The following is a 26,562-nucleotide window of genomic DNA, read 5'->3' as shown; positions in this document are numbered from 1 at the left end:
GGCAAGACACGGTGACCAGTTTGCTTTTATTCACACGCAAACACAATAGCGCCACTTTACAGGGTTTGGTAGTGGAGCGCTACTCTCGTTTTCTCGTCTATTTTTCAACAGCATTGTTTTCCCCGGGTGGGGAAGTGCACCATTCCTGGAGGTACTGCAATACCAGGTTGATGCGTGGAGTGGACAGAGCAAGCTCCTATTCCATCTCCCTGTTCCAAAAATCAATTTAATATATGGTCCCCAGATAGAGGACGTATCAGATATTAAACTGATAAGAACAGATACTACACTTGATCTTAGCCAAAAGGCCGAGAAGCGATAACCAGAATGGTGCCAGAATTAACGCCTCCCGAAGAAATCCACCTGGCTGACCCGGACCGGGGTCTTCCCTTGCATCGCCGCTGGACGCCCTTTCGCCTCTTTTTCAGACTCCCAGCAAGAGCTCATCATGTGCCGGTGGAAAGGAGGCCCCGGCCTCAGGCCTTCTCCCGGCTCCCAGAGTCCTCCTGGGCTGTCGCCTCATTAGGCGTCACTTAGCATACCCACGTTGTCCTCTTTCTAGTATTTGCATGCCCCGCCCCTTCCTGCGCACTGCTTCCAGCCGGCTGGCCAGAAAGCCTGGCAGCCAGGGGATGCTGGGAATCAGCCCAGGATGCCCTGGACAGCTCCCTGACCGGAAATGGCCGCCCCCTGGCCCCTCACCCTCGCTTGCCGGGGACACTACTCCCCTGCAGCCTAAGGCCTATAGATAAGGCGTGGCCGTTCGTGGCCGTGCGGGGCGGGCAGAGAAGGAAAAGGACTCTGTATTTTTCTTCTTGCTCAGAGAAGCCAAGGGCAGTGTCCACTTCTCAGCCAGCCAGCCAGCCAGCCAGCCTGCCTGCCTCCCTCCCTCCCTCCCTCCCTCCCTCCCTCCCTCCCTCCCACTGACTTGCTGGGAACCTTCTTCCATTCGTTCCCCAGTGAAATGGATCCAAAACCAACGAAACTCTGCTGCTGGAAAAACAGTCTTTTTCCGACCTTTGTCTCTTTTCAAAGTGCAGCGTCTGGATGGAGAAGGGGAGAAAAAAAGAAATAATTTTTTATTTGCATTTTTTTCGTAAACCCGAAAAATTAATAAATAAATAAATAAATAACGCACGGCCCGGGTGGGGCAAATAAGTCAAATAAATACATAAATAAGGCAAGACACGGTGACCAGTTTGCTTTTATTCACACGCAAACACAATAGCGCCACTTTACAGGGTTTGGTAGTGGAGCGCTACTCTCGTTTTCTCGTCTATTTTTCAACAGCATTGTTTTCCCCGGGTGGGGAAGTGCACCATTCCTGGAGGTACTGCAATACCAGGTTGATGCGTGGAGTGGACAGAGCAAGCTCCTATTCCATCTCCCTGTTCCAAAAATCAATTTAATATATGGTCCCCAGATAGAGGACGTATCAGATATTAAACTGATAAGAACAGATACTACACTTGATCTTAGCCAAAAGGCCGAGAAGCGATAACCAGAATGGTGCCAGAATTAACGCCTCCCGAAGAAATCCACCTGGCTGACCCGGACCGGGGTCTTCCCTTGCATCGCCGCTGGACGCCCTTTCGCCTCTTTTTCAGACTCCCAGCAAGAGCTCATCATGTGCCGGTGGAAAGGAGGCCCCGGCCTCAGGCCTTCTCCCGGCTCCCAGAGTCCTCCTGGGCTGTCGCCTCATTAGGCGTCACTTAGCATACCCACGTTGTCCTCTTTCTAGTATTTGCATGCCCCGCCCCTTCCTGCGCACTGCTTCCAGCCGGCTGGCCAGAAAGCCTGGCAGCCAGGGGATGCTGGGAATCAGCCCAGGATGCCCTGGACAGCTCCCTGACCGGAAATGGCCGCCCCCTGGCCCCTCACCCTCGCTTGCCGGGGACACTACTCCCCTGCAGCCTAAGGCCTATAGATAAGGCGTGGCCGTTCGTGGCCGTGCGGGGCGGGCAGAGAAGGAAAAGGACTCTGTATTTTTCTTCTTGCTCAGAGAAGCCAAGGGCAGTGTCCACTTCTCAGCCAGCCAGCCAGCCAGCCAGCCTGCCTGCCTCCCTCCCTCCCTCCCTCCCTCCCTCCCTCCCTCCCTCCCACTGACTTGCTGGGAACCTTCTTCCATTCGTTCCCCAGTGAAATGGATCCAAAACCAACGAAACTCTGCTGCTGGAAAAACAGTCTTTTTCCGACCTTTGTCTCTTTTCAAAGTGCAGCGTCTGGATGGAGAAGGGGAGAAAAAAAGAAATAATTTTTTATTTGCATTTTTTTCGTAAACCCGAAAAATTAATAAATAAATAAATAAATAACGCACGGCCCGGGTGGGGCAAATAAGTCAAATAAATACATAAATAAGGCAAGACACGGTGACCAGTTTGCTTTTATTCACACGCAAACACAATAGCGCCACTTTACAGGGTTTGGTAGTGGAGCGCTACTCTCGTTTTCTCGTCTATTTTTCAACAGCATTGTTTTCCCCGGGTGGGGAAGTGCACCATTCCTGGAGGTACTGCAATACCAGGTTGATGCGTGGAGTGGACAGAGCAAGCTCCTATTCCATCTCCCTGTTCCAAAAATCAATTTAATATATGGTCCCCAGATAGAGGACGTATCAGATATTAAACTGATAAGAACAGATACTACACTTGATCTTAGCCAAAAGGCCGAGAAGCGATAACCAGAATGGTGCCAGAATTAACGCCTCCCGAAGAAATCCACCTGGCTGACCCGGACCGGGGTCTTCCCTTGCATCGCCGCTGGACGCCCTTTCGCCTCTTTTTCAGACTCCCAGCAAGAGCTCATCATGTGCCGGTGGAAAGGAGGCCCCGGCCTCAGGCCTTCTCCCGGCTCCCAGAGTCCTCCTGGGCTGTCGCCTCATTAGGCGTCACTTAGCATACCCACGTTGTCCTCTTTCTAGTATTTGCATGCCCCGCCCCTTCCTGCGCACTGCTTCCAGCCGGCTGGCCAGAAAGCCTGGCAGCCAGGGGATGCTGGGAATCAGCCCAGGATGCCCTGGACAGCTCCCTGACCGGAAATGGCCGCCCCCTGGCCCCTCACCCTCGCTTGCCGGGGACACTACTCCCCTGCAGCCTAAGGCCTATAGATAAGGCGTGGCCGTTCGTGGCCGTGCGGGGCGGGCAGAGAAGGAAAAGGACTCTGTATTTTTCTTCTTGCTCAGAGAAGCCAAGGGCAGTGTCCACTTCTCAGCCAGCCAGCCAGCCAGCCAGCCTGCCTGCCTCCCTCCCTCCCTCCCTCCCTCCCTCCCTCCCTCCCACTGACTTGCTGGGAACCTTCTTCCATTCGTTCCCCAGTGAAATGGATCCAAAACCAACGAAACTCTGCTGCTGGAAAAACAGTCTTTTTCCGACCTTTGTCTCTTTTCAAAGTGCAGCGTCTGGATGGAGAAGGGGAGAAAAAAAGAAATAATTTTTTATTTGCATTTTTTTCGTAAACCCGAAAAATTAATAAATAAATAAATAAATAACGCACGGCCCGGGTGGGGCAAATAAGTCAAATAAATACATAAATAAGGCAAGACACGGTGACCAGTTTGCTTTTATTCACACGCAAACACAATAGCGCCACTTTACAGGGTTTGGTAGTGGAGCGCTACTCTCGTTTTCTCGTCTATTTTTCAACAGCATTGTTTTCCCCGGGTGGGGAAGTGCACCATTCCTGGAGGTACTGCAATACCAGGTTGATGCGTGGAGTGGACAGAGCAAGCTCCTATTCCATCTCCCTGTTCCAAAAATCAATTTAATATATGGTCCCCAGATAGAGGACGTATCAGATATTAAACTGATAAGAACAGATACTACACTTGATCTTAGCCAAAAGGCCGAGAAGCGATAACCAGAATGGTGCCAGAATTAACGCCTCCCGAAGAAATCCACCTGGCTGACCCGGACCGGGGTCTTCCCTTGCATCGCCGCTGGACGCCCTTTCGCCTCTTTTTCAGACTCCCAGCAAGAGCTCATCATGTGCCGGTGGAAAGGAGGCCCCGGCCTCAGGCCTTCTCCCGGCTCCCAGAGTCCTCCTGGGCTGTCGCCTCATTAGGCGTCACTTAGCATACCCACGTTGTCCTCTTTCTAGTATTTGCATGCCCCGCCCCTTCCTGCGCACTGCTTCCAGCCGGCTGGCCAGAAAGCCTGGCAGCCAGGGGATGCTGGGAATCAGCCCAGGATGCCCTGGACAGCTCCCTGACCGGAAATGGCCGCCCCCTGGCCCCTCACCCTCGCTTGCCGGGGACACTACTCCCCTGCAGCCTAAGGCCTATAGATAAGGCGTGGCCGTTCGTGGCCGTGCGGGGCGGGCAGAGAAGGAAAAGGACTCTGTATTTTTCTTCTTGCTCAGAGAAGCCAAGGGCAGTGTCCACTTCTCAGCCAGCCAGCCAGCCAGCCAGCCTGCCTGCCTCCCTCCCTCCCTCCCTCCCTCCCTCCCTCCCTCCCTCCCACTGACTTGCTGGGAACCTTCTTCCATTCGTTCCCCAGTGAAATGGATCCAAAACCAACGAAACTCTGCTGCTGGAAAAACAGTCTTTTTCCGACCTTTGTCTCTTTTCAAAGTGCAGCGTCTGGATGGAGAAGGGGAGAAAAAAAGAAATAATTTTTTATTTGCATTTTTTTCGTAAACCCGAAAAATTAATAAATAAATAAATAAATAACGCACGGCCCGGGTGGGGCAAATAAGTCAAATAAATACATAAATAAGGCAAGACACGGTGACCAGTTTGCTTTTATTCACACGCAAACACAATAGCGCCACTTTACAGGGTTTGGTAGTGGAGCGCTACTCTCGTTTTCTCGTCTATTTTTCAACAGCATTGTTTTCCCCGGGTGGGGAAGTGCACCATTCCTGGAGGTACTGCAATACCAGGTTGATGCGTGGAGTGGACAGAGCAAGCTCCTATTCCATCTCCCTGTTCCAAAAATCAATTTAATATATGGTCCCCAGATAGAGGACGTATCAGATATTAAACTGATAAGAACAGATACTACACTTGATCTTAGCCAAAAGGCCGAGAAGCGATAACCAGAATGGTGCCAGAATTAACGCCTCCCGAAGAAATCCACCTGGCTGACCCGGACCGGGGTCTTCCCTTGCATCGCCGCTGGACGCCCTTTCGCCTCTTTTTCAGACTCCCAGCAAGAGCTCATCATGTGCCGGTGGAAAGGAGGCCCCGGCCTCAGGCCTTCTCCCGGCTCCCAGAGTCCTCCTGGGCTGTCGCCTCATTAGGCGTCACTTAGCATACCCACGTTGTCCTCTTTCTAGTATTTGCATGCCCCGCCCCTTCCTGCGCACTGCTTCCAGCCGGCTGGCCAGAAAGCCTGGCAGCCAGGGGATGCTGGGAATCAGCCCAGGATGCCCTGGACAGCTCCCTGACCGGAAATGGCCGCCCCCTGGCCCCTCACCCTCGCTTGCCGGGGACACTACTCCCCTGCAGCCTAAGGCCTATAGATAAGGCGTGGCCGTTCGTGGCCGTGCGGGGCGGGCAGAGAAGGAAAAGGACTCTGTATTTTTCTTCTTGCTCAGAGAAGCCAAGGGCAGTGTCCACTTCTCAGCCAGCCAGCCAGCCAGCCAGCCTGCCTGCCTCCCTCCCTCCCTCCCTCCCTCCCTCCCTCCCTCCCACTGACTTGCTGGGAACCTTCTTCCATTCGTTCCCCAGTGAAATGGATCCAAAACCAACGAAACTCTGCTGCTGGAAAAACAGTCTTTTTCCGACCTTTGTCTCTTTTCAAAGTGCAGCGTCTGGATGGAGAAGGGGAGAAAAAAAGAAATAATTTTTTATTTGCATTTTTTTCGTAAACCCGAAAAATTAATAAATAAATAAATAAATAACGCACGGCCCGGGTGGGGCAAATAAGTCAAATAAATACATAAATAAGGCAAGACACGGTGACCAGTTTGCTTTTATTCACACGCAAACACAATAGCGCCACTTTACAGGGTTTGGTAGTGGAGCGCTACTCTCGTTTTCTCGTCTATTTTTCAACAGCATTGTTTTCCCCGGGTGGGGAAGTGCACCATTCCTGGAGGTACTGCAATACCAGGTTGATGCGTGGAGTGGACAGAGCAAGCTCCTATTCCATCTCCCTGTTCCAAAAATCAATTTAATATATGGTCCCCAGATAGAGGACGTATCAGATATTAAACTGATAAGAACAGATACTACACTTGATCTTAGCCAAAAGGCCGAGAAGCGATAACCAGAATGGTGCCAGAATTAACGCCTCCCGAAGAAATCCACCTGGCTGACCCGGACCGGGGTCTTCCCTTGCATCGCCGCTGGACGCCCTTTCGCCTCTTTTTCAGACTCCCAGCAAGAGCTCATCATGTGCCGGTGGAAAGGAGGCCCCGGCCTCAGGCCTTCTCCCGGCTCCCAGAGTCCTCCTGGGCTGTCGCCTCATTAGGCGTCACTTAGCATACCCACGTTGTCCTCTTTCTAGTATTTGCATGCCCCGCCCCTTCCTGCGCACTGCTTCCAGCCGGCTGGCCAGAAAGCCTGGCAGCCAGGGGATGCTGGGAATCAGCCCAGGATGCCCTGGACAGCTCCCTGACCGGAAATGGCCGCCCCCTGGCCCCTCACCCTCGCTTGCCGGGGACACTACTCCCCTGCAGCCTAAGGCCTATAGATAAGGCTTGGCCGTTCGTGGCCGTTCGGGGACGGGCGGGGCGGGCAGAGAAGGAAAAGGACTCTGTATTTTTCTTCTTGCTCAGAGAAGCCAAGGGCAGTGTCCACTTCTCAGCCAGCCAGCCAGCCAGCCAGCCTGCCTGCCTCCCTCCCTCCCTCCCTCCCTCCCACTGACTTGCTGGGAACCTTCTTCCATTCGTTCCCCAGTGAAATGGATCCAAAACCAACGAAACTCTGCTGCTGGAAAAACAGTCTTTTTCCGACCTTTGTCTCTTTTCAAAGTGCAGCGTCTGGATGGAGAAGGGGAGAAAAAAAGAAATAATTTTTTATTTGCATTTTTTTCGTAAACCCGAAAAATTAATAAATAAATAAATAAATAACGCACGGCCCGGGTGGGGCAAATAAGTCAAATAAATACATAAATAAGGCAAGACACGGTGACCAGTTTGCTTTTATTCACACGCAAACACAATAGCGCCACTTTACAGGGTTTGGTAGTGGAGCGCTACTCTCGTTTTCTCGTCTATTTTTCAACAGCATTGTTTTCCCCGGGTGGGGAAGTGCACCATTCCTGGAGGTACTGCAATACCAGGTTGATGCGTGGAGTGGACAGAGCAAGCTCCTATTCCATCTCCCTGTTCCAAAAATCAATTTAATATATGGTCCCCAGATAGAGGACGTATCAGATATTAAACTGATAAGAACAGATACTACACTTGATCTTAGCCAAAAGGCCGAGAAGCGATAACCAGAATGGTGCCAGAATTAACGCCTCCCGAAGAAATCCACCTGGCTGACCCGGACCGGGGTCTTCCCTTGCATCGCCGCTGGACGCCCTTTCGCCTCTTTTTCAGACTCCCAGCAAGAGCTCATCATGTGCCGGTGGAAAGGAGGCCCCGGCCTCAGGCCTTCTCCCGGCTCCCAGAGTCCTCCTGGGCTGTCGCCTCATTAGGCGTCACTTAGCATACCCACGTTGTCCTCTTTCTAGTATTTGCATGCCCCGCCCCTTCCTGCGCACTGCTTCCAGCCGGCTGGCCAGAAAGCCTGGCAGCCAGGGGATGCTGGGAATCAGCCCAGGATGCCCTGGACAGCTCCCTGACCGGAAATGGCCGCCCCCTGGCCCCTCACCCTCGCTTGCCGGGGACACTACTCCCCTGCAGCCTAAGGCCTATAGATAAGGCGTGGCCGTTCGTGGCCGTGCGGGGCGGGCAGAGAAGGAAAAGGACTCTGTATTTTTCTTCTTGCTCAGAGAAGCCAAGGGCAGTGTCCACTTCTCAGCCAGCCAGCCAGCCAGCCAGCCTGCCTGCCTCCCTCCCTCCCTCCCTCCCTCCCTCCCTCCCTCCCACTGACTTGCTGGGAACCTTCTTCCATTCGTTCCCCAGTGAAATGGATCCAAAACCAACGAAACTCTGCTGCTGGAAAAACAGTCTTTTTCCGACCTTTGTCTCTTTTCAAAGTGCAGCGTCTGGATGGAGAAGGGGAGAAAAAAAGAAATAATTTTTTATTTGCATTTTTTTCGTAAACCCGAAAAATTAATAAATAAATAAATAAATAACGCACGGCCCGGGTGGGGCAAATAAGTCAAATAAATACATAAATAAGGCAAGACACGGTGACCAGTTTGCTTTTATTCACACGCAAACACAATAGCGCCACTTTACAGGGTTTGGTAGTGGAGCGCTACTCTCGTTTTCTCGTCTATTTTTCAACAGCATTGTTTTCCCCGGGTGGGGAAGTGCACCATTCCTGGAGGTACTGCAATACCAGGTTGATGCGTGGAGTGGACAGAGCAAGCTCCTATTCCATCTCCCTGTTCCAAAAATCAATTTAATATATGGTCCCCAGATAGAGGACGTATCAGATATTAAACTGATAAGAACAGATACTACACTTGATCTTAGCCAAAAGGCCGAGAAGCGATAACCAGAATGGTGCCAGAATTAACGCCTCCCGAAGAAATCCACCTGGCTGACCCGGACCGGGGTCTTCCCTTGCATCGCCGCTGGACGCCCTTTCGCCTCTTTTTCAGACTCCCAGCAAGAGCTCATCATGTGCCGGTGGAAAGGAGGCCCCGGCCTCAGGCCTTCTCCCGGCTCCCAGAGTCCTCCTGGGCTGTCGCCTCATTAGGCGTCACTTAGCATACCCACGTTGTCCTCTTTCTAGTATTTGCATGCCCCGCCCCTTCCTGCGCACTGCTTCCAGCCGGCTGGCCAGAAAGCCTGGCAGCCAGGGGATGCTGGGAATCAGCCCAGGATGCCCTGGACAGCTCCCTGACCGGAAATGGCCGCCCCCTGGCCCCTCACCCTCGCTTGCCGGGGACACTACTCCCCTGCAGCCTAAGGCCTATAGATAAGGCGTGGCCGTTCGTGGCCGTGCGGGGCGGGCAGAGAAGGAAAAGGACTCTGTATTTTTCTTCTTGCTCAGAGAAGCCAAGGGCAGTGTCCACTTCTCAGCCAGCCAGCCAGCCAGCCAGCCTGCCTGCCTCCCTCCCTCCCTCCCTCCCTCCCTCCCTCCCTCCCACTGACTTGCTGGGAACCTTCTTCCATTCGTTCCCCAGTGAAATGGATCCAAAACCAACGAAACTCTGCTGCTGGAAAAACAGTCTTTTTCCGACCTTTGTCTCTTTTCAAAGTGCAGCGTCTGGATGGAGAAGGGGAGAAAAAAAGAAATAATTTTTTATTTGCATTTTTTTCGTAAACCCGAAAAATTAATAAATAAATAAATAAATAACGCACGGCCCGGGTGGGGCAAATAAGTCAAATAAATACATAAATAAGGCAAGACACGGTGACCAGTTTGCTTTTATTCACACGCAAACACAATAGCGCCACTTTACAGGGTTTGGTAGTGGAGCGCTACTCTCGTTTTCTCGTCTATTTTTCAACAGCATTGTTTTCCCCGGGTGGGGAAGTGCACCATTCCTGGAGGTACTGCAATACCAGGTTGATGCGTGGAGTGGACAGAGCAAGCTCCTATTCCATCTCCCTGTTCCAAAAATCAATTTAATATATGGTCCCCAGATAGAGGACGTATCAGATATTAAACTGATAAGAACAGATACTACACTTGATCTTAGCCAAAAGGCCGAGAAGCGATAACCAGAATGGTGCCAGAATTAACGCCTCCCGAAGAAATCCACCTGGCTGACCCGGACCGGGGTCTTCCCTTGCATCGCCGCTGGACGCCCTTTCGCCTCTTTTTCAGACTCCCAGCAAGAGCTCATCATGTGCCGGTGGAAAGGAGGCCCCGGCCTCAGGCCTTCTCCCGGCTCCCAGAGTCCTCCTGGGCTGTCGCCTCATTAGGCGTCACTTAGCATACCCACGTTGTCCTCTTTCTAGTATTTGCATGCCCCGCCCCTTCCTGCGCACTGCTTCCAGCCGGCTGGCCAGAAAGCCTGGCAGCCAGGGGATGCTGGGAATCAGCCCAGGATGCCCTGGACAGCTCCCTGACCGGAAATGGCCGCCCCCTGGCCCCTCACCCTCGCTTGCCGGGGACACTACTCCCCTGCAGCCTAAGGCCTATAGATAAGGCGTGGCCGTTCGTGGCCGTGCGGGGCGGGCAGAGAAGGAAAAGGACTCTGTATTTTTCTTCTTGCTCAGAGAAGCCAAGGGCAGTGTCCACTTCTCAGCCAGCCAGCCAGCCAGCCAGCCTGCCTGCCTCCCTCCCTCCCTCCCTCCCTCCCTCCCTCCCTCCCACTGACTTGCTGGGAACCTTCTTCCATTCGTTCCCCAGTGAAATGGATCCAAAACCAACGAAACTCTGCTGCTGGAAAAACAGTCTTTTTCCGACCTTTGTCTCTTTTCAAAGTGCAGCGTCTGGATGGAGAAGGGGAGAAAAAAAGAAATAATTTTTTATTTGCATTTTTTTCGTAAACCCGAAAAATTAATAAATAAATAAATAAATAACGCACGGCCCGGGTGGGGCAAATAAGTCAAATAAATACATAAATAAGGCAAGACACGGTGACCAGTTTGCTTTTATTCACACGCAAACACAATAGCGCCACTTTACAGGGTTTGGTAGTGGAGCGCTACTCTCGTTTTCTCGTCTATTTTTCAACAGCATTGTTTTCCCCGGGTGGGGAAGTGCACCATTCCTGGAGGTACTGCAATACCAGGTTGATGCGTGGAGTGGACAGAGCAAGCTCCTATTCCATCTCCCTGTTCCAAAAATCAATTTAATATATGGTCCCCAGATAGAGGACGTATCAGATATTAAACTGATAAGAACAGATACTACACTTGATCTTAGCCAAAAGGCCGAGAAGCGATAACCAGAATGGTGCCAGAATTAACGCCTCCCGAAGAAATCCACCTGGCTGACCCGGACCGGGGTCTTCCCTTGCATCGCCGCTGGACGCCCTTTCGCCTCTTTTTCAGACTCCCAGCAAGAGCTCATCATGTGCCGGTGGAAAGGAGGCCCCGGCCTCAGGCCTTCTCCCGGCTCCCAGAGTCCTCCTGGGCTGTCGCCTCATTAGGCGTCACTTAGCATACCCACGTTGTCCTCTTTCTAGTATTTGCATGCCCCGCCCCTTCCTGCGCACTGCTTCCAGCCGGCTGGCCAGAAAGCCTGGCAGCCAGGGGATGCTGGGAATCAGCCCAGGATGCCCTGGACAGCTCCCTGACCGGAAATGGCCGCCCCCTGGCCCCTCACCCTCGCTTGCCGGGGACACTACTCCCCTGCAGCCTAAGGCCTATAGATAAGGCGTGGCCGTTCGTGGCCGTGCGGGGCGGGCAGAGAAGGAAAAGGACTCTGTATTTTTCTTCTTGCTCAGAGAAGCCAAGGGCAGTGTCCACTTCTCAGCCAGCCAGCCAGCCAGCCAGCCTGCCTGCCTCCCTCCCTCCCTCCCTCCCTCCCTCCCTCCCTCCCACTGACTTGCTGGGAACCTTCTTCCATTCGTTCCCCAGTGAAATGGATCCAAAACCAACGAAACTCTGCTGCTGGAAAAACAGTCTTTTTCCGACCTTTGTCTCTTTTCAAAGTGCAGCGTCTGGATGGAGAAGGGGAGAAAAAAAGAAATAATTTTTTATTTGCATTTTTTTCGTAAACCCGAAAAATTAATAAATAAATAAATAAATAACGCACGGCCCGGGTGGGGCAAATAAGTCAAATAAATACATAAATAAGGCAAGACACGGTGACCAGTTTGCTTTTATTCACACGCAAACACAATAGCGCCACTTTACAGGGTTTGGTAGTGGAGCGCTACTCTCGTTTTCTCGTCTATTTTTCAACAGCATTGTTTTCCCCGGGTGGGGAAGTGCACCATTCCTGGAGGTACTGCAATACCAGGTTGATGCGTGGAGTGGACAGAGCAAGCTCCTATTCCATCTCCCTGTTCCAAAAATCAATTTAATATATGGTCCCCAGATAGAGGACGTATCAGATATTAAACTGATAAGAACAGATACTACACTTGATCTTAGCCAAAAGGCCGAGAAGCGATAACCAGAATGGTGCCAGAATTAACGCCTCCCGAAGAAATCCACCTGGCTGACCCGGACCGGGGTCTTCCCTTGCATCGCCGCTGGACGCCCTTTCGCCTCTTTTTCAGACTCCCAGCAAGAGCTCATCATGTGCCGGTGGAAAGGAGGCCCCGGCCTCAGGCCTTCTCCCGGCTCCCAGAGTCCTCCTGGGCTGTCGCCTCATTAGGCGTCACTTAGCATACCCACGTTGTCCTCTTTCTAGTATTTGCATGCCCCGCCCCTTCCTGCGCACTGCTTCCAGCCGGCTGGCCAGAAAGCCTGGCAGCCAGGGGATGCTGGGAATCAGCCCAGGATGCCCTGGACAGCTCCCTGACCGGAAATGGCCGCCCCCTGGCCCCTCACCCTCGCTTGCCGGGGACACTACTCCCCTGCAGCCTAAGGCCTATAGATAAGGCGTGGCCGTTCGTGGCCGTGCGGGGCGGGCAGAGAAGGAAAAGGACTCTGTATTTTTCTTCTTGCTCAGAGAAGCCAAGGGCAGTGTCCACTTCTCAGCCAGCCAGCCAGCCAGCCAGCCTGCCTGCCTCCCTCCCTCCCTCCCTCCCTCCCTCCCTCCCTCCCACTGACTTGCTGGGAACCTTCTTCCATTCGTTCCCCAGTGAAATGGATCCAAAACCAACGAAACTCTGCTGCTGGAAAAACAGTCTTTTTCCGACCTTTGTCTCTTTTCAAAGTGCAGCGTCTGGATGGAGAAGGGGAGAAAAAAAGAAATAATTTTTTATTTGCATTTTTTTCGTAAACCCGAAAAATTAATAAATAAATAAATAAATAACGCACGGCCCGGGTGGGGCAAATAAGTCAAATAAATACATAAATAAGGCAAGACACGGTGACCAGTTTGCTTTTATTCACACGCAAACACAATAGCGCCACTTTACAGGGTTTGGTAGTGGAGCGCTACTCTCGTTTTCTCGTCTATTTTTCAACAGCATTGTTTTCCCCGGGTGGGGAAGTGCACCATTCCTGGAGGTACTGCAATACCAGGTTGATGCGTGGAGTGGACAGAGCAAGCTCCTATTCCATCTCCCTGTTCCAAAAATCAATTTAATATATGGTCCCCAGATAGAGGACGTATCAGATATTAAACTGATAAGAACAGATACTACACTTGATCTTAGCCAAAAGGCCGAGAAGCGATAACCAGAATGGTGCCAGAATTAACGCCTCCCGAAGAAATCCACCTGGCTGACCCGGACCGGGGTCTTCCCTTGCATCGCCGCTGGACGCCCTTTCGCCTCTTTTTCAGACTCCCAGCAAGAGCTCATCATGTGCCGGTGGAAAGGAGGCCCCGGCCTCAGGCCTTCTCCCGGCTCCCAGAGTCCTCCTGGGCTGTCGCCTCATTAGGCGTCACTTAGCATACCCACGTTGTCCTCTTTCTAGTATTTGCATGCCCCGCCCCTTCCTGCGCACTGCTTCCAGCCGGCTGGCCAGAAAGCCTGGCAGCCAGGGGATGCTGGGAATCAGCCCAGGATGCCCTGGACAGCTCCCTGACCGGAAATGGCCGCCCCCTGGCCCCTCACCCTCGCTTGCCGGGGACACTACTCCCCTGCAGCCTAAGGCCTATAGATAAGGCTTGGCCGTTCGTGGCCGTTCGGGGACGGGCGGGGCGGGCAGAGAAGGAAAAGGACTCTGTATTTTTCTTCTTGCTCAGAGAAGCCAAGGGCAGTGTCCACTTCTCAGCCAGCCAGCCAGCCAGCCAGCCTGCCTGCCTCCCTCCCTCCCTCCCTCCCTCCCACTGACTTGCTGGGAACCTTCTTCCATTCGTTCCCCAGTGAAATGGATCCAAAACCAACGAAACTCTGCTGCTGGAAAAACAGTCTTTTTCCGACCTTTGTCTCTTTTCAAAGTGCAGCGTCTGGATGGAGAAGGGGAGAAAAAAAGAAATAATTTTTTATTTGCATTTTTTTCGTAAACCCGAAAAATTAATAAATAAATAAATAAATAACGCACGGCCCGGGTGGGGCAAATAAGTCAAATAAATACATAAATAAGGCAAGACACGGTGACCAGTTTGCTTTTATTCACACGCAAACACAATAGCGCCACTTTACAGGGTTTGGTAGTGGAGCGCTACTCTCGTTTTCTCGTCTATTTTTCAACAGCATTGTTTTCCCCGGGTGGGGAAGTGCACCATTCCTGGAGGTACTGCAATACCAGGTTGATGCGTGGAGTGGACAGAGCAAGCTCCTATTCCATCTCCCTGTTCCAAAAATCAATTTAATATATGGTCCCCAGATAGAGGACGTATCAGATATTAAACTGATAAGAACAGATTTTTTTTTTTTTTTTGAAAAAATATACTTTATTTAGAAAAATTGTTTTGTCATAGATACATGTTAACCAATCCCATTGTGGGTGGCATACTTTTTAACTGGACTAGGTGTTGCACGCAGGCAGAGACCTGTCAGTTTTCCATCGAGATATGTTTCATTGTAAGAGAAAACACTTTTATGCTAAAGTGTTTTCCTAAATATTTTTTAAGTTACCCATTCTGCCCATTTTTTTTGTTTCCATATTTTTTCTGCTTGTAGTTTGCCTTGTTTTTTAATGTCCACATAATAAAAAACCATTATTTTATCCAATGCAATATTTATACAATCTTTGGTGGAGAAGGTCTTGTGTTGGTAGACTCCTAGGTTTCTTGTGGTCCATAAACTTTCTTTCACACATGATATGATTTTCAGAAGTAGGTTGTGTTTGTCTTTAGTACATGTTGTGGGGAAACCATACAGGATGAGTTCATAGTTTATGTTGTTTTGTCCTGTGATCCCTTTTATCAGGGGACCAATGGTTTTCCATGTTAGCTGTGCAAAGTAGCAGTTCCAGAGGAAATGGAGTACTGATTCTTCCGCTTTACAATTGTCTCTTGGGCAGGTAGATTGCTTTGCTAGTCCTCTCTTATGTTGGAAGCTTTTTACTGGTAGAGCCTTGTGGATGGTTAGCCATGCCAGGTCCTTTTGGCTATTGGTGATCTCCTTGCTGTTCGCCATTGTCCATGCTTTTTTGGAGAGTTTTTCATTGAGGTTGTTTGCAGGTGTCATAATTTCTTTGTCTTGTATGGCTTCTTTCAGGGCCATTCTGTGTATGAAGTCCTCTGGTTTCAGTTGTATTTTCTTCATACTTTTCAGAAAGTCATCTATAATGTTGTACATTTTTGGAGGGACAAAAGCTGTGGGTAGTCTGTTGTCTTGTTCTAATAGTTTTGCTGTTCTAAAAATGTTTGCAGCTCCATATCTGATGAAGTGTGCTGCAATGTTCCTTCTTTCTCTAATTGCATTTAGACATAGGCTGGTGTACGTGACGAGGAAGAAGAGGTATAGGTTTGGCACTCCCTTGCCCCCATTTTCTAAGCTTTTGTAAACTATCTCTCTTTTAAGTTTTTCCATTTTGGAGGACCAAAAGAAGTCAAAAATTGTTTTCTGCAGACTCTTGAGTGTCTCTTTGGAGGGAGGAAAAATCACTGCATAGTATAGCATCAAAGGGAGCAGGACCGCTTTAATTACCAGTATTTTTCCTACCAGGCTTAAGGATCTACTTTTCCATAGTCCAATTTTTTGGTTTATCTTATTTTTGACTTCTGTCCAATTGTCTTCTCCTGAAGTGTCTTCTGAGAACCTGACTCCTAGTATCTTTGTTGGTTGTTTGGTGGTTTTAACTGGTATTTTTGCCAAGTTGTTCCAATTCCCTACTGTAAGGCAGGTTGTTTTGTCTAGGTTTAGTTTTAGTCCTGATGCTTGTGCAAAGATGTTGCAATGTAGAATTGTTCTTGAGACTGACTGTGGGTCTGGGCATAATATGGTTATATCATCCATATAGGCTATGCATTTTGCTTTATTTCCCCCTGCCCCCGGGACAAAGATTCCTTTTATTACCTTGTCTTTTCTCAGGGTTGCTAGGAGTGGTTCTAGTGCACAGATGAACAGTGCTGGTGATAGTGGGCAACCCTGTCTGACTCCTGTGCCTATTTGTACTTCTTTGGAGAGGTGGTTATTTATCTGGAAGAACAGATACTACACTTGATCTTAGCCAAAAGGCCGAGAAGCGATAACCAGAATGGTGCCAGAATTAACGCCTCCCGAAGAAATCCACCTGGCTGACCCGGACCGGGGTCTTCCCTTGCATCGCCGCTGGACGCCCTTTCGCCTCTTTTTCAGACTCCCAGCAAGAGCTCATCATGTGCCGGTGGAAAGGAGGCCCCGGCCTCAGGCCTTCTCCCGGCTCCCAGAGTCCTCCTGGGCTGTCGCCTCATTAGGCGTCACTTAGCATACCCACGTTGTCCTCTTTCTAGTATTTGCATGCCCCGCCCCTTCCTGCGCACTGCTTCCAGCCGGCTGGCCAGAAAGCCTGGCAGCCAGGGGATGCTGGGAATCAGCCCAGGATGCCCTGGACAGCTCCCTGACCGGAAATGGCCGCCCCCTGGCCCCTCACCCTCGCTTGCCGGGGACACTACTCCCCTGCAGCCTAAGGCCTATAGATAAGGCGTGGCCGTTCGTGGCCGTGCGGGGCGGGCAGAGAAGGAAAAGGACTCTGTATTTTTCTTCTTGCTCAGAGAAGCCAAGGGCAGTGTCCACTTCTCAGCCAGCCAGCCAGCCAGCCAGCCTGCCTGCCTCCCTCCCTCCCTCCCTCCCTCCCTCCCTCCCTCCCACTGACTTGCTGGGAACCTTCTTCCATTCGTTCCCCAGTGAAATGGATCCAAAACCAACGAAACTCTGCTGCTGGAAAAACAGTCTTTTTCCGACCTTTGTCTCTTTTCAAAGTGCAGCGTCTGGATGGAGAAGGGGAGAAAAAAAGAAATAATTTTTTATTTGCATTTTTTTCGTAAACCCGAAAAATTAATAAATAAATAAATAAATAACGCACGGCCCGGGTGGGGCAAATAAGTCAAATAAATACATAAATAAGGCAAGACACGGTGACCAGTTTGCTTTTATTCACACGCAAACACAATAGCGCCACTTTACAGGGTTTGGTAGTGGAGCGCTACTCTCGTTTTCTCGTCTATTTTTCAACAGCATTGTTTTCCCCGGGTGGGGAAGTGCACCATTCCTGGAGGTACTGCAATACCAGGTTGATGCGTGGAGTGGACAGAGCAAGCTCCTATTCCATCTCCCTGTTCCAAAAATCAATTTAATATATGGTCCCCAGATAGAGGACGTATCAGATATTAAACTGATAAGAACAGATACTACACTTGATCTTAGCCAAAAGGCCGAGAAGCGATAACCAGAATGGTGCCAGAATTAACGCCTCCCGAAGAAATCCACCTGGCTGACCCGGACCGGGGTCTTCCCTTGCATCGCCGCTGGACGCCCTTTCGCCTCTTTTTCAGACTCCCAGCAAGAGCTCATCATGTGCCGGTGGAAAGGAGGCCCCGGCCTCAGGCCTTCTCCCGGCTCCCAGAGTCCTCCTGGGCTGTCGCCTCATTAGGCGTCACTTAGCATACCCACGTTGTCCTCTTTCTAGTATTTGCATGCCCCGCCCCTTCCTGCGCACTGCTTCCAGCCGGCTGGCCAGAAAGCCTGGCAGCCAGGGGATGCTGGGAATCAGCCCAGGATGCCCTGGACAGCTCCCTGACCGGAAATGGCCGCCCCCTGGCCCCTCACCCTCGCTTGCCGGGGACACTACTCCCCTGCAGCCTAAGGCCTATAGATAAGGCGTGGCCGTTCGTGGCCGTGCGGGGCGGGCAGAGAAGGAAAAGGACTCTGTATTTTTCTTCTTGCTCAGAGAAGCCAAGGGCAGTGTCCACTTCTCAGCCAGCCAGCCAGCCAGCCAGCCTGCCTGCCTCCCTCCCTCCCTCCCTCCCTCCCTCCCTCCCTCCCACTGACTTGCTGGGAACCTTCTTCCATTCGTTCCCCAGTGAAATGGATCCAAAACCAACGAAACTCTGCTGCTGGAAAAACAGTCTTTTTCCGACCTTTGTCTCTTTTCAAAGTGCAGCGTCTGGATGGAGAAGGGGAGAAAAAAAGAAATAATTTTTTATTTGCATTTTTTTCGTAAACCCGAAAAATTAATAAATAAATAAATAAATAACGCACGGCCCGGGTGGGGCAAATAAGTCAAATAAATACATAAATAAGGCAAGACACGGTGACCAGTTTGCTTTTATTCACACGCAAACACAATAGCGCCACTTTACAGGGTTTGGTAGTGGAGCGCTACTCTCGTTTTCTCGTCTATTTTTCAACAGCATTGTTTTCCCCGGGTGGGGAAGTGCACCATTCCTGGAGGTACTGCAATACCAGGTTGATGCGTGGAGTGGACAGAGCAAGCTCCTATTCCATCTCCCTGTTCCAAAAATCAATTTAATATATGGTCCCCAGATAGAGGACGTATCAGATATTAAACTGATAAGAACAGATTTTTTTTTTTTTTTTTGTCCTACCCGTCACACCCTCAGTCAGCAGGTCTGGCCAGTCTGCCACACCCACCGGCCTTGCCCTTCAACCGAGCCGTCTCGCCTGGCCTACTTGCCCAGGGGGTACTAGGCATGGCTTATCTTTTCAGCCAACCCCGGTCTGTCCTGCTACTACCTCCATCCAGCAGCCAACCAGCCCAGCTGAAAGCGGGGAACCAATCCGCAGACAGCCATTAGCTGGTTGGCCTTGTGCCGGTCGGACCTAGGAGGGTTCGCCTGGACAGGGGGGCGACTTAGCCTTCCAGCCATGCCGTTCGGCCCTGTCGTTCCATCCAAGGTCATCAGCCCGGTTGTCAAACAAAGCCGGTTGGCACAGCAGCCCAGTCTCGCCTGCTGACCTACGAAAAAAATCGCCATTCAGCCGGCCTGCCAGTCAGCCCCCACTGGGGTACTGCCCAACAGTCCAGCATGCCAGGCTACTAAAAACGTTATGACATTACTGTCATATGCGTAATGACATTGCTGTCATTGTCGATCCGGAACCGAATCTCGTTTCTACGTATTGGGAATATCATTGACACACAAAGTTCAATGAGCACATCCCAACTGACCGCCCTCCCCTAGGGGAGGCAAGTGAAACTACACTTGATCTTAGCCAAAAGGCCGAGAAGCGATAACCCGGGCCCATTCAGAATCAACGCCTCCCGAAGCAATCTACCTGGCTCACCCGGACTTGGCTCTTCCCTCGCACCGTCGCTGGCCGCCTTTCCGCCTCTTTTTCCGACTCCCAGCAAGGGCTCAGTATGTCTGGGTGGAAAGGAGGCCCCGGCCTCAGGCCTTCTCCCGGCTCCCAGAGTCCTCCTCGGCTGTCGCCTCATCAGGCGTCACTTAGCATACCCACGTTGTCCTCTTTCTAGAATTTGCATGCCCCGCCCCTTCCTGCGCACTGCTTCCAGACGGCTGGCCAGAAAGACTGGCAGCCAGGGGATGCTGGGAATCAGCCCAGGATGCCCTGGACAGCTCCCTGACCGGATATGGCCGGCCCCTCACCCTCGCTTGCCGGGGACACTGCTCCCCTGCAGCCTAAGGCCTATAGATAAGGCTTGGCCGTTCGTGGCCGTTCGGGGACGGGCGGGGCGGGCAGAGAAGGAAAAGGACTCTGTATTTTTCTTCTTGCTCAGAGAAGCCAAGGGCAGTGTCCACTTCTCTGCCAGCCTGCATGCCAGCCAGCCTGCCTGCCTGCCTCCCTCCCTTCCTCCCTCCCTCCCTCCCACTGACTTGCTGGGAACCTTCTTCCATTCGTTCCCCAGTGAAATGGATCCAAAATCACTGAAAGTCTGCTGCTGGAAAAACAATCTTTTTCCGACGTTTGTCTCTTTTCAAAGTGCAGCGTCTGGATGGAGAAGGGGAGAAAAAAAGAAATAATTTTTTATTTGTATTTTTTTTTCGTAAACCCGAAAAATTAATAAATGAATAAATAAATAACGCACGGCCCGGGTGCGGCAAATAAGTCAAATAAATACATGAATAAGGCAAGACACGGTGACCAGTTTGCTTTTATTCACACGCAAACACAATAGCGCCACTTTACAGGGTTTGGTAGTGGAGCGCTACTCTCGTTTTCTCGTCTATTTTTCAACAGCATTGTTTTCCCCGGGTGGGGAAGTGCACCATTCCTGGAGGTACTGCAATACCAGGTTGATGCGTGGAGTGGACAGAGCAAGCTCCTATTCCATCTCCCTGTTCCAAAAATCAATTTAATATATGGTCCCCAGATAGAGGACGTATCAGATATTAAACTGATAAGAACAGATACTACACTTGATCTTAGCCAAAAGGCCGAGAAGCGATAACCCGGGCCCATTCAGAATCAACGCCTCCCGAAGCAATCTACCTGGCTCACCCGGACTTGGCTCTTCCCTCGCACCGTCGCTGGCCGCCTTTCCGCCTCTTTTTCCGACTCCCAGCAAGGGCTCAGTATGTCTGGGTGGAAAGGAGGCCCCGGCCTCAGGCCTTCTCCCGGCTCCCAGAGTCCTCCTCGGCTGTCGCCTCATCAGGCGTCACTTAGCATACCCACGTTGTCCTCTTTCTAGAATTTGCATGCCCCGCCCCTTCCTGCGCACTGCTTCCAGACGGCTGGCCAGAAAGACTGGCAGCCAGGGGATGCTGGGAATCAGCCCAGGATGCCCTGGACAGCTCCCTGACCGGATATGGCCGGCCCCTCACCCTCGCTTGCCGGGGACACTGCTCCCCTGCAGCCTAAGGCCTATAGATAAGGCTTGGCCGTTCGTGGCCGTTCGGGGCGGGCAGAGAAGGAAAAGGACTCTGTATTTTTCTTCTTGCTCAGAGAAGCCAAGGGCAGTGTCCACTTCTCTGCCAGCCTGCATGCCAGCCAGCCTGCCTGCCTGCCTCCCTCCCTTCCTCCCTCCCTCCCTCCCTCCCACTGACTTGCTGGGAACCTTCTTCCATTCGTTCCCCAGTGAAATGGATCCAAAATCACTGAAAGTCTGCTGCTGGAAAAACAATCTTTTTCCGACGTTTGTCTCTTTTCAAAGTGCAGCGTCTGGATGGAGAAGGGGAGAAAAAAAGAAATAATTTTTTATTTGTATTTTTTTTTCGTAAACCCGAAAAATTAATAAATGAATAAATAAATAACGCACGGCCCGGGTGCGGCAAATAAGTCAAATAAATACATGAATAAGGCAAGACACGGTGACCAGTTTGCTTTTATTCACACGCAAACACAATAGCGCCACTTTACAGGGTTTGGTAGTGGAGCGCTACTCTCGTTTTCTCGTCTATTTTTCAACAGCATTGTTTTCCCCGGGTGGGGAAGTGCACCATTCCTGGAGGTACTGCAATACCAGGTTGATGCGTGGAGTGGACAGAGCAAGCTCCTATTCCATCTCCCTGTTCCAAAAATCAATTTAATATATGGTCCCCAGATAGAGGACGTATCAGATATTAAACTGATAAGAACAGATACTACACTTGATCTTAGCCAAAAGGCCGAGAAGCGATAACCCGGGCCCATTCAGAATCAACGCCTCCCGAAGCAATCTACCTGGCTCACCCGGACTTGGCTCTTCCCTCGCACCGTCGCTGGCCGCCTTTCCGCCTCTTTTTCCGACTCCCAGCAAGGGCTCAGTATGTCTGGGTGGAAAGGAGGCCCCGGCCTCAGGCCTTCTCCCGGCTCCCAGAGTCCTCCTCGGCTGTCGCCTCATCAGGCGTCACTTAGCATACCCACGTTGTCCTCTTTCTAGAATTTGCATGCCCCGCCCCTTCCTGCGCACTGCTTCCAGACGGCTGGCCAGAAAGACTGGCAGCCAGGGGATGCTGGGAATCAGCCCAGGATGCCCTGGACAGCTCCCTGACCGGATATGGCCGGCCCCTCACCCTCGCTTGCCGGGGACACTGCTCCCCTGCAGCCTAAGGCCTATAGATAAGGCTTGGCCGTTCGTGGCCGTTCGGGGACGGGCGGGGCGGGCAGAGAAGGAAAAGGACTCTGTATTTTTCTTCTTGCTCAGAGAAGCCAAGGGCAGTGTCCACTTCTCTGCCAGCCTGCATGCCAGCCAGCCTGCCTGCCTGCCTCCCTCCCTTCCTCCCTCCCTCCCTCCCACTGACTTGCTGGGAACCTTCTTCCATTCGTTCCCCAGTGAAATGGATCCAAAATCACTGAAAGTCTGCTGCTGGAAAAACAATCTTTTTCCGACGTTTGTCTCTTTTCAAAGTGCAGCGTCTGGATGGAGAAGGGGAGAAAAAAAGAAATAATTTTTTATTTGTATTTTTTTTTCGTAAACCCGAAAAATTAATAAATGAATAAATAAATAACGCACGGCCCGGGTGCGGCAAATAAGTCAAATAAATACATGAATAAGGCAAGACACGGTGACCAGTTTGCTTTTATTCACACGCAAACACAATAGCGCCACTTTACAGGGTTTGGTAGTGGAGCGCTACTCTCGTTTTCTCGTCTATTTTTCAACAGCATTGTTTTCCCCGGGTGGGGAAGTGCACCATTCCTGGAGGTACTGCAATACCAGGTTGATGCGTGGAGTGGACAGAGCAAGCTCCTATTCCATCTCCCTGTTCCAAAAATCAATTTAATATATGGTCCCCAGATAGAGGACGTATCAGATATTAAACTGATAAGAACAGATACTACACTTGATCTTAGCCAAAAGGCCGAGAAGCGATAACCCGGGCCCATTCAGAATCAACGCCTCCCGAAGCAATCTACCTGGCTCACCCGGACTTGGCTCTTCCCTCGCACCGTCGCTGGCCGCCTTTCCGCCTCTTTTTCCGACTCCCAGCAAGGGCTCAGTATGTCTGGGTGGAAAGGAGGCCCCGGCCTCAGGCCTTCTCCCGGCTCCCAGAGTCCTCCTCGGCTGTCGCCTCATCAGGCGTCACTTAGCATACCCACGTTGTCCTCTTTCTAGAATTTGCATGCCCCGCCCCTTCCTGCGCACTGCTTCCAGACGGCTGGCCAGAAAGCCTGGCAGCCAGGGGATGCTGGGAATCAGCCCAGGATGCCCTGGACAGCTCCCTGACCGGATATGGCCGGCCCCTCACCCTCGCTTGCCGGGGACACTGCTCCCCTGCAGCCTAAGGCCTATAGATAAGGCTTGGCCGTTCGTGGCCGTTCGGGGCGGGCAGAGAAGGAAAAGGACTCTGTATTTTTCTTCTTGCTCAGAGAAGCCAAGGGCAGTGTCCACTTCTCTGCCAGCCTGCATGCCAGCCAGCCTGCCTGCCTGCCTCCCTCCCTTCCTCCCTCCCTCCCTCCCACTGACTTGCTGGGAACCTTCTTCCATTCGTTCCCCAGTGAAATGGATCCAAAATCACTGAAAGTCTGCTGCTGGAAAAACAATCTTTTTCCGACGTTTGTCTCTTTTCAAAGTGCAGCGTCTGGATGGAGAAGGGGAGAAAAAAAGAAATAATTTTTTATTTGTATTTTTTTTTCGTAAACCCGAAAAATTAATAAATAAATAAATAAATAACGCACGGCCCGGGTGCGGCAAATAAGTCAAATAAATACATGAATAAGGCAAGACACGGTGACCAGTTTGCTTTTATTCACACGCAAACACAATAGCGCCACTTTACAGGGTTTGGTAGTGGAGCGCTACTCTCGTTTTCTCGTCTATTTTTCAACAGCATTGTTTTCCCCGGGTGGGGAAGTGCACCATTCCTGGAGGTACTGCAATACCAGGTTGATGCGTGGAGTGGACAGAGCAAGCTCCTATTCCATCTCCCTGTTCCAAAAATCAATTTAATATATGGTCCCCAGATAGAGGACGTATCAGATATTAAACTGATAAGAACAGATTTTTTTTTTTTTTTTTTTTGTCCTACCCGTCACACCCTCAGTCAGCAGGTCTGGCCAGTCTGCCACACCCACCGGCCTTGCCCTTCAACCGAGCCGTCTCGCCTGGCCTACTTGCCCAGGGGGTACTAGGCATGGCTTATCTTTTCAGCCAACCCCGGTCTGTCCTGCTACTACCTCCATCCAGCAGCCAACCAGCCCAGCTGAAAGCGGGGAACCAATCCGCAGACAGCCATTAGCTGGTTGGCCTTGTGCCGGTCGGACCTAGGAGGGTTCGCCTGGACAGGGGGGCGACTTAGCCTTCCAGCCATGCCGTTCGGCCCTGTCGTTCCATCCAAGGTCATCAGCCCGGTTGTCAAACAAAGCCGGTTGGCACAGCAGCCCAGTCTCGCCTGCTGACCTACGAAAAAAATCGCCATTCAGCCGGCCTGCCAGTCAGCCCCCACTGGGGTACTGCCCAACAGTCCAGCATGCCAGGCTACTAAAAACGTTATGACATTACTGTCATATGCGTAATGACATTGCTGTCATTGTCGATCCGGAACCGAATCTCGTTTCTACGTATTGGGAATATCATTGACACACAAAGTTCAATGAGCACATCCCAACTGACCGCCCTCCCCTAGGGGAGGCAAGTGAAACTACACTTGATCTTAGCCAAAAGGCCGAGAAGCGATAACCCGGGCCCATTCAGAATCAACGCCTCCCGAAGCAATCTACCTGGCTCACCCGGACTTGGCTCTTCCCTCGCACCGTCGCTGGCCACCTTTCCGCCTCTTTTTCCGACTCCCAGCAAGGGCTCAGTATGTCTGGGTGGAAAGGAGGCCCCGGCCTCAGGCCTTCTCCCGGCTCCCAGAGTCCTCCTCGGCTGTCGCCTCATCAGGCGTCACTTAGCATACCCACGTTGTCCTCTTTCTAGAATTTGCATGCCCCGCCCCTTCCTGCGCACTGCTTCCAGACGGCTGGCCAGAAAGCCTGGCAGCCAGGGGATGCTGGGAATCAGCCCAGGATGCCCTGGACAGCTCCCTGACCGGATATGGCCGGCCCCTCACCCTCGCTTGCCGGGGACACTGCTCCCCTGCAGCCTAAGGCCTATAGATAAGGCTTGGCCGTTCGTGGCCGTTCGGGGACGGGCGGGGCGGGCAGAGAAGGAAAAGGACTCTGTATTTTTCTTCTTGCTCAGAGAAGCCAAGGGCAGTGTCCACTTCTCTGCCAGCCTGCATGCCAGCCAGCCTGCCTGCCTGCCTCCCTCCCTCCCTCCCACTGACTTGCTGGGAACCTTCTTCCATTCGTTCCCCAGTGAAATGGATCCAAAATCACTGAAAGTCTGCTGCTGGAAAAACAATCTTTTTCCGACGTTTGTCTCTTTTCAAAGTGCAGCGTCTGGATGGAGAAGGGGAGAAAAAAAGAAATAATTTTTTATTTGTATTTTTTTTTCGTAAACCCGAAAAATTAATAAATGAATAAATAAATAACGCACGGCCCGGGTGCGGCAAATAAGTCAAATAAATACATGAATAAGGCAAGACACGGTGACCAGTTTGCTTTTATTCACACGCAAACACAATAGCGCCACTTTACAGGGTTTGGTAGTGGAGCGCTACTCTCGTTTTCTCGTCTATTTTTCAACAGCATTGTTTTCCCCGGGTGGGGAAGTGCACCATTCCTGGAGGTACTGCAATACCAGGTTGATGCGTGGAGTGGACAGAGCAAGCTCCTATTCCATCTCCCTGTTCCAAAAATCAATTTAATATATGGTCCCCAGATAGAGGACGTATCAGATATTAAACTGATAAGAACAGATACTACACTTGATCTTAGCCAAAAGGCCGAGAAGCGATAACCCGGGCCCATTCAGAATCAACGCCTCCCGAAGCAATCTACCTGGCTCACCCGGACTTGGCTCTTCCCTCGCACCGTCGCTGGCCGCCTTTCCGCCTCTTTTTCCGACTCCCAGCAAGGGCTCAGTATGTCTGGGTGGAAAGGAGGCCCCGGCCTCAGGCCTTCTCCCGGCTCCCAGAGTCCTCCTCGGCTGTCGCCTCATCAGGCGTCACTTAGCATACCCACGTTGTCCTCTTTCTAGAATTTGCATGCCCCGCCCCTTCCTGCGCACTGCTTCCAGACGGCTGGCCAGAAAGCCTGGCAGCCAGGGGATGCTGGGAATCAGCCCAGGATGCCCTGGACAGCTCCCTGACCGGATATGGCCGGCCCCTCACCCTCGCTTGCCGGGGACACTGCTCCCCTGCAGCCTAAGGCCTATAGATAAGGCTTGGCCGTTCGTGGCCGTTCGGGGACGGGCGGGGCGGGCAGAGAAGGAAAAGGACTCTGTATTTTTCTTCTTGCTCAGAGAAGCCAAGGGCAGTGTCCACTTCTCTGCCAGCCTGCATGCCAGCCAGCCTGCCTGCCTGCCTCCCTCCCTCCCTCCCACTGACTTGCTGGGAACCTTCTTCCATTCGTTCCCCAGTGAAATGGATCCAAAATCACTGAAAGTCTGCTGCTGGAAAAACAATCTTTTTCCGACGTTTGTCTCTTTTCAAAGTGCAGCGTCTGGATGGAGAAGGGGAGAAAAAAAGAAATAATTTTTTATTTGTATTTTTTTTTCGTAAACCCGAAAAATTAATAAATGAATAAATAAATAACGCACGGCCCGGGTGCGGCAAATAAGTCAAATAAATACATGAATAAGGCAAGACACGGTGACCAGTTTGCTTTTATTCACACGCAAACACAATAGCGCCACTTTACAGGGTTTGGTAGTGGAGCGCTA

General features: G+C 51.5%; 19 non-coding genes and 4 pseudogenes across 19 annotated transcripts; all 23 read right to left on the bottom strand.

Annotated features, from left to right (window-relative positions):
• Positions 1-129: 129 nt before the first annotated feature.
• LOC144764277 (U2 spliceosomal RNA) lies at positions 130-320 on the bottom strand. The gene has a single exon (XR_013596463.1). It is a non-coding gene; the product is annotated as a U2 spliceosomal RNA (small nuclear RNA).
• A 988-nt stretch (positions 321-1,308) lies between these two features.
• On the bottom strand, positions 1,309-1,499 carry LOC144764276 (U2 spliceosomal RNA). Its single transcript, XR_013596462.1, has one exon. It is a non-coding gene; the product is annotated as a U2 spliceosomal RNA (small nuclear RNA).
• A 988-nt stretch (positions 1,500-2,487) lies between these two features.
• LOC144764274 (U2 spliceosomal RNA) lies at positions 2,488-2,678 on the bottom strand. Its single transcript, XR_013596460.1, has one exon. It is a non-coding gene; the product is annotated as a U2 spliceosomal RNA (small nuclear RNA).
• Positions 2,679-3,662: 984 nt separating this feature from the next.
• On the bottom strand, positions 3,663-3,853 carry LOC144764273 (U2 spliceosomal RNA). The gene has a single exon (XR_013596459.1). It is a non-coding gene; the product is annotated as a U2 spliceosomal RNA (small nuclear RNA).
• A 988-nt stretch (positions 3,854-4,841) lies between these two features.
• LOC144764272 (U2 spliceosomal RNA) lies at positions 4,842-5,032 on the bottom strand. The gene has a single exon (XR_013596458.1). It is a non-coding gene; the product is annotated as a U2 spliceosomal RNA (small nuclear RNA).
• A 984-nt stretch (positions 5,033-6,016) lies between these two features.
• Positions 6,017-6,207, bottom strand: LOC144764271 (U2 spliceosomal RNA). The gene has a single exon (XR_013596457.1). It is a non-coding gene; the product is annotated as a U2 spliceosomal RNA (small nuclear RNA).
• Positions 6,208-7,189: 982 nt separating this feature from the next.
• LOC144764270 (U2 spliceosomal RNA) lies at positions 7,190-7,380 on the bottom strand. Its single transcript, XR_013596456.1, has one exon. It is a non-coding gene; the product is annotated as a U2 spliceosomal RNA (small nuclear RNA).
• A 984-nt stretch (positions 7,381-8,364) lies between these two features.
• On the bottom strand, positions 8,365-8,555 carry LOC144764269 (U2 spliceosomal RNA). The gene has a single exon (XR_013596455.1). It is a non-coding gene; the product is annotated as a U2 spliceosomal RNA (small nuclear RNA).
• A 984-nt stretch (positions 8,556-9,539) lies between these two features.
• Positions 9,540-9,730, bottom strand: LOC144764268 (U2 spliceosomal RNA). Its single transcript, XR_013596454.1, has one exon. It is a non-coding gene; the product is annotated as a U2 spliceosomal RNA (small nuclear RNA).
• A 984-nt stretch (positions 9,731-10,714) lies between these two features.
• LOC144764267 (U2 spliceosomal RNA) lies at positions 10,715-10,905 on the bottom strand. The gene has a single exon (XR_013596453.1). It is a non-coding gene; the product is annotated as a U2 spliceosomal RNA (small nuclear RNA).
• A 984-nt stretch (positions 10,906-11,889) lies between these two features.
• LOC144764266 (U2 spliceosomal RNA) lies at positions 11,890-12,080 on the bottom strand. The gene has a single exon (XR_013596452.1). It is a non-coding gene; the product is annotated as a U2 spliceosomal RNA (small nuclear RNA).
• A 984-nt stretch (positions 12,081-13,064) lies between these two features.
• On the bottom strand, positions 13,065-13,255 carry LOC144764265 (U2 spliceosomal RNA). The gene has a single exon (XR_013596451.1). It is a non-coding gene; the product is annotated as a U2 spliceosomal RNA (small nuclear RNA).
• A 982-nt stretch (positions 13,256-14,237) lies between these two features.
• LOC144764313 (U2 spliceosomal RNA) lies at positions 14,238-14,416 on the bottom strand (annotated as a pseudogene).
• A 1,679-nt stretch (positions 14,417-16,095) lies between these two features.
• On the bottom strand, positions 16,096-16,163 carry LOC144764493 (U2 spliceosomal RNA; annotated as a pseudogene).
• A 984-nt stretch (positions 16,164-17,147) lies between these two features.
• LOC144764261 (U2 spliceosomal RNA) lies at positions 17,148-17,338 on the bottom strand. Its single transcript, XR_013596449.1, has one exon. It is a non-coding gene; the product is annotated as a U2 spliceosomal RNA (small nuclear RNA).
• A 984-nt stretch (positions 17,339-18,322) lies between these two features.
• On the bottom strand, positions 18,323-18,525 carry LOC144764392 (U2 spliceosomal RNA; annotated as a pseudogene).
• A 431-nt stretch (positions 18,526-18,956) lies between these two features.
• Positions 18,957-19,147, bottom strand: LOC144764538 (U2 spliceosomal RNA). Its single transcript, XR_013596605.1, has one exon. It is a non-coding gene; the product is annotated as a U2 spliceosomal RNA (small nuclear RNA).
• Positions 19,148-20,132: 985 nt separating this feature from the next.
• Positions 20,133-20,323, bottom strand: LOC144764260 (U2 spliceosomal RNA). The gene has a single exon (XR_013596448.1). It is a non-coding gene; the product is annotated as a U2 spliceosomal RNA (small nuclear RNA).
• Positions 20,324-21,302: 979 nt separating this feature from the next.
• LOC144764259 (U2 spliceosomal RNA) lies at positions 21,303-21,493 on the bottom strand. Its single transcript, XR_013596447.1, has one exon. It is a non-coding gene; the product is annotated as a U2 spliceosomal RNA (small nuclear RNA).
• Positions 21,494-22,478: 985 nt separating this feature from the next.
• LOC144764258 (U2 spliceosomal RNA) lies at positions 22,479-22,669 on the bottom strand. Its single transcript, XR_013596446.1, has one exon. It is a non-coding gene; the product is annotated as a U2 spliceosomal RNA (small nuclear RNA).
• Positions 22,670-23,644: 975 nt separating this feature from the next.
• On the bottom strand, positions 23,645-23,850 carry LOC144764393 (U2 spliceosomal RNA; annotated as a pseudogene).
• A 431-nt stretch (positions 23,851-24,281) lies between these two features.
• On the bottom strand, positions 24,282-24,472 carry LOC144764537 (U2 spliceosomal RNA). Its single transcript, XR_013596604.1, has one exon. It is a non-coding gene; the product is annotated as a U2 spliceosomal RNA (small nuclear RNA).
• A 973-nt stretch (positions 24,473-25,445) lies between these two features.
• On the bottom strand, positions 25,446-25,636 carry LOC144764257 (U2 spliceosomal RNA). The gene has a single exon (XR_013596445.1). It is a non-coding gene; the product is annotated as a U2 spliceosomal RNA (small nuclear RNA).
• Between the last annotated feature and the right edge of the window lie 926 nt (positions 25,637-26,562).

Source organism: Lissotriton helveticus, chromosome 6 (genome assembly GCF_964261635.1).
Source record: "Lissotriton helveticus chromosome 6, aLisHel1.1, whole genome shotgun sequence".
NCBI lineage: Eukaryota > Metazoa > Chordata > Amphibia > Caudata > Salamandridae > Lissotriton > Lissotriton helveticus.
This window is presented reverse-complemented; position numbering and strand designations above follow the sequence as displayed.